Source organism: Lactuca serriola, chromosome 3 (assembly GCF_051521515.1).
Source record: "Lactuca serriola cultivar US96UC23 chromosome 3, Lser_US96UC23_V15, whole genome shotgun sequence".
NCBI lineage: Eukaryota > Viridiplantae > Streptophyta > Magnoliopsida > Asterales > Asteraceae > Lactuca > Lactuca serriola.
In genome coordinates, this window is record NC_136410.1 from 108,716,505 (window position 1) to 108,721,091 (window position 4,587).

Here is a 4,587-nt window from a genome sequence, read left to right on the forward strand (position 1 = left end):
CACGGATAAAACCGTAGGAGAATCTGCAACACCAAAGAAATCACCTTTCAAGAATCTCAAATCGGTTTTCAGCAAGAGGAGGGGAAAGCAAGTGGGAGAATCAAGCAAAACACCAAATATCGAAAGCTTAGAGAACAAACCAACGCAAGAGGACTTCGTGTACAAAAAAGAAGAGGAAGAAAGTGACTATGAATCGGAAAAAGGAAGCAAGCAAGAAAGAGAACCCGAAAACATCATGGCAGACATTGCCGACATTTCCATGAAGGCATACAAGAAAAGAATTTGTGACGTCACCGGACCGGGCCATTTGCAACCCACCATACCAGCCACTGCCACATTTGAACTGAAGGAGCACATCCTTGATGCACAAAAGGAGATTAAATTCACCGGAAAAGATCATGAAGATGTATACAAGAATCTTGATGAAGTCAACCATATCACTGACTACTTCAACATTCCAAATGTTCCATGAGAAACGGTGTTGTTGCAAATGCATCCGGTCACTTTCAAGGGAGCTGCAAAGGATTGGCTAAAGGAACTTCCATCAGACGCGATCACTACATGGGCAAAAATGCGGGAGGAATTTTTGGGACAATTTTGCCCACCATCCAAGGTGGCTAAGCTCATAAAGGTCATTGCTAATTTTGAACAAAAAATGGGGGATTTGCTATTTGAAGCATGGGAGCACTACAAGGGTCTACTTCGAAATTGCACCCAAAACAACTTAAATATGCAACAAGAAGTTTCAATCTTTTACGATGGGGTGAATGTCACTACAAGGCAACTCATTGACTCTCAAGGACCCTTAACAAAGAAAAATCCCGCAGAAATCAAGGAGCTGATTGAAATTTTTTCTAAACACTCTAGAGAGTATCATAACCCGCGAAATGAGGTAACAAGGGGGTCAGAACATTCAGCTTCGGAAGATATGTCGGTGGTTTTAGCAATGTTGCAAAACATGGATAGGAGGATGACTATGATGGATCAAACAATCCATGTTATAAGAGTTAGGTGTGAAAACTGTAACGGGCCACATTTGAATAAAGAATGTGATCTTAATCAAAATGGAAACCAAAAGGTTCAAGCTTTCTACTCGAGTGGTGATCGATTTGATGAAAATTGGAGAAAGCCCAAGAAGAAATGGTTATGATGAGTTCAAAAAGCCAAAGAAGAGAAGTATGAACAAAGAGGAAGAGGCTTTTACCAACGAGAGGAACCAACTCCAGAAAGAAACCCGATTTCGAGTCAATGCTTACCCGCTTTGCGGCTGCATCCGAAAAAAGGCACGAGGAACCGAAGCAGCAATTAGAGAACCACAAACTTTAATCAGGGATCAGCAAGCTCTACTCAGAAATCAATAAGCTTCAATCCTGAACATTGAAAAACAACTTGGGCAACTAGCTAAGCAAATCAATAAAAGACCACTGGGAGGACTTCCTGTAAATACCGAACAAAACCCGAAGGGAGCTCAAATCCAAGTCGTAACGACAAGAAGTGGGAAAATTATTACTCAGCTGACTCTCACTGACAGAAACAACATGGATGTTAAGCAGGAAAGTCGAGAAGAAAGTCAAAGGAAAGAAAATGAAAAGCGCCACGACGTGGTGCTGAAGCAACGACGTAGGCAGAATCTGAAAAGAAAAATTATGAACTCGTTAAGCCATACCGCCCACCGCTACCTTTCCCGGGTAGAGCAATCCAAGAAAAGAATGCAGAAGACTACTGGAATTTCTTAGATGATATCAAGTCCTTTGAAACATTTCGTTCCTTGAATCCTTGGCTCAAATGCCAAAATATGTTAAGTTTCTCAAGGACCTCCTAACAAACCGCAAGAAATTGGAGGGATTATCTAAGGTGGTACTAAATGAGACTTGCTCTGCTACAATGCTAAACATGCTACCAAAGAAGATGGGTGATCCAGGAAGCATAACTTTACCATGCCAATTCGAGAATCTAGCCGCTAGTCATGCTCTAGCCGAATCGGGAGCAAGTGTTAATTTGATACCTTACTCGTTTCGAAAAGCTTGATCTCGCTGAACCAAGTCTGGTCCGCATGGTCATTCATTTGGCAAATTAAGACAATGACCTTTCCAAGTGGTATATGTGAAGACTTACAAGTAAAAGTTGACAAGTTTGTTTTTCCCGTGGATTTTATTGTTCTAGACATGGAGGAAGATGAACATGTCTCAATCATTCTTGGAAGGCCCTTCTTGAGCACCACCTGTTCCTTATTCGATATTAGAGAGTCTAAACTCACTCTCCGAGTTAGAGAAGAAGCGGTCACATTTGGAGTTAATCGAGCAATCTAACACTCAAGGATAAGTGACGATACGGTTTTTTCAGTCGATGTGTTTGATGAATTACTTGAGAAAGAGCTTAAAGGTTGGAAAGAAAATGAAACTGAAGGGTATATGATGCTAAAAGAAGGAGATTTTGATGTCGAACTTGACATACAAGAATTAGAGAAATTTCTGGAAGAAAGCGAGTACAATGAAGTGGTAAGAGGAGTCAAAGAAACACCACGATGTGGCACTGACACCAAGACGTGGTCAACCAAATTTTCTCGATCAGACGTGAAAAACATCGACACCACGACATAGCAGAATGCCCACGTCGTGGTCATTGACGAAAAACCGAAAATCGAGCTTAAGGCTGTGCCAGAACATTTGGAGTATGCATTTTTGGAAGAAAGACAACAAAAACCAGTCATCATAGCTTCTGATCTCGCATAACATGAAAAAGAAAGCCTAGTGGAAGTACTAAAGAAAATACAAAATGTCACACCCCCAAACCGAGATGACGGAAACATTCTGGGGTGGAGGATGTCATGTACAATATCACAACAATTCACAATAGTAAAACAAGCAACAACATCCATTGCATTAATAATATATTTAATACATGTGTGTTCTTTGTATAGTTGTATGACACCAAAAATGTATAGCAAAAATAAAAGATGAGTCTTGAACATGCTCCATCTTCTAAAAACTTTTGCTCGTGTACTTATCTACTGGTTCCCTGAGAATACAAGTTATTTTGAAAAGAGAGTATCAACATTTAAGTTGGTGAAGTGTCAAAGTGTTTGTATTTGCTTCATGTAAATGTTAGTATACTTCTAAGAAAATCCTATATTTTCTAATAAAAATGAAAAGTAGTCTTTTACCTAAGATCCAATTGTTTGTATGTTTGTTCCCTTGTAATAGTGTAAAATGTATGTTTGTACTTGAAATAGTACAAAATGTATGTTTTCCAAATTTGTAAACTATCTTTACTAGAAAAATAGTATGCATTGCTCATGTGAGAATATCATTGTATGCATGTAATGGAAAATGAAGATTTACAGTAGTATTGTTTAAAATACACTACTGATGAATTAACTGCCTTGAAACTGAATCGGTTAATCAAGGTTTTAATGTGATTAAGGTTATAACCATGCTTGATTGACTAGTATAAAAACACGGCGTTCTTCAGGTATCGAAAATGATATGACATTTGTCACCCGTAGACCTACAAGTCTCACTGTAGCTAGCAGCAAGGTGTGGGATGGTCAGTCCCGTATATATCTATACACAAACTCATGCTCTTCCTCTAGGAGACTCTGGTTATAAAACATGACTTAGCAAGGATATTTCTAAGTACATGAAATAGTATTTCACATTCTAGTTTACTTTTTCACGTATAGTATGTAAGTTCCTTCTTGTTCTTGTAAATAGATAGTGTACTTCGTAATGAGATGTAGTAGTGTGTATGTATTGTTTCTCTGGTCTAGAAAATAATATGAATTGATTCTTTAAACTATACCTATTATAGTTTACTAGTATGTTTTGTTTGAACTGTAAATGATTTGGAGAAAAGACTCAATTTCCCAACATATGCAACTGAGTTAAGTATGTCCTTGAAAATGAGATTTAATATTCATGTATATATTTAGCATGTATAATTATGATTAAGCCGACAGTCGAACAAGTGATCCTACCCTAAGCCCACAACCAAATAAGGAATAAGAGTTACGGTATTTAGCAATAGTCCTAAGTCCATTAAAGCATGATTATACATGAATATACAAACGAATTTGATTTGATATAAACAGAAATCTAAAATAGTTTAAAAGAGTTTGAAAATGATTTTTAACAATATTTATAAGCATAAGAAATTCTTTTGTTTGTTTTTCCCACATGTAAGTGTTAACACAGTTCTATTGTGTTTAGCTTGTAGCCCCCCCTCCCCCCCCCCCCCCCAACAAAAAAAACATTGAAAAAGGTAAATTGTAAGGGTATGAACTCACCTTATGCGAGTGATTCTTTTGAAGGTTCGATATAGGGCGTTTGTTTCCCCGAGTTAGTTCCTGTGAAAAAACGAGTCCTAAATGCATTTCACGTAATATATATGTATACAATTAGTGAAAATAATCACATGTATGATAAGAAAATAGACAAATTCGTAAGTTTCACTTACAAATAAGAGTGTTAGAAGCGATTTCGAAAGGATGCAATGAGTTTTTGGCCAGCCCTTTGGGTTTTCGGTCCAATGAAGATCTTGGTGTTCTTGGTGAAACCAAGGAAATTCAAGGGTTTTCAGTTGAGGATC

At 37.8% G+C, this 4,587-nt stretch overlaps 1 non-coding gene across 1 annotated transcript; it reads right to left on the minus strand.

Annotated features, from left to right (window-relative positions):
- Positions 1-619: 619 nt before the first annotated feature.
- LOC145096424 (small nucleolar RNA R71) lies at positions 620-726 on the minus strand. Its single transcript, XR_013703833.1, has one exon. It is a non-coding gene; the product is annotated as a small nucleolar RNA R71 (small nucleolar RNA).
- Positions 727-4,587: the final 3,861 nt, after the last annotated feature.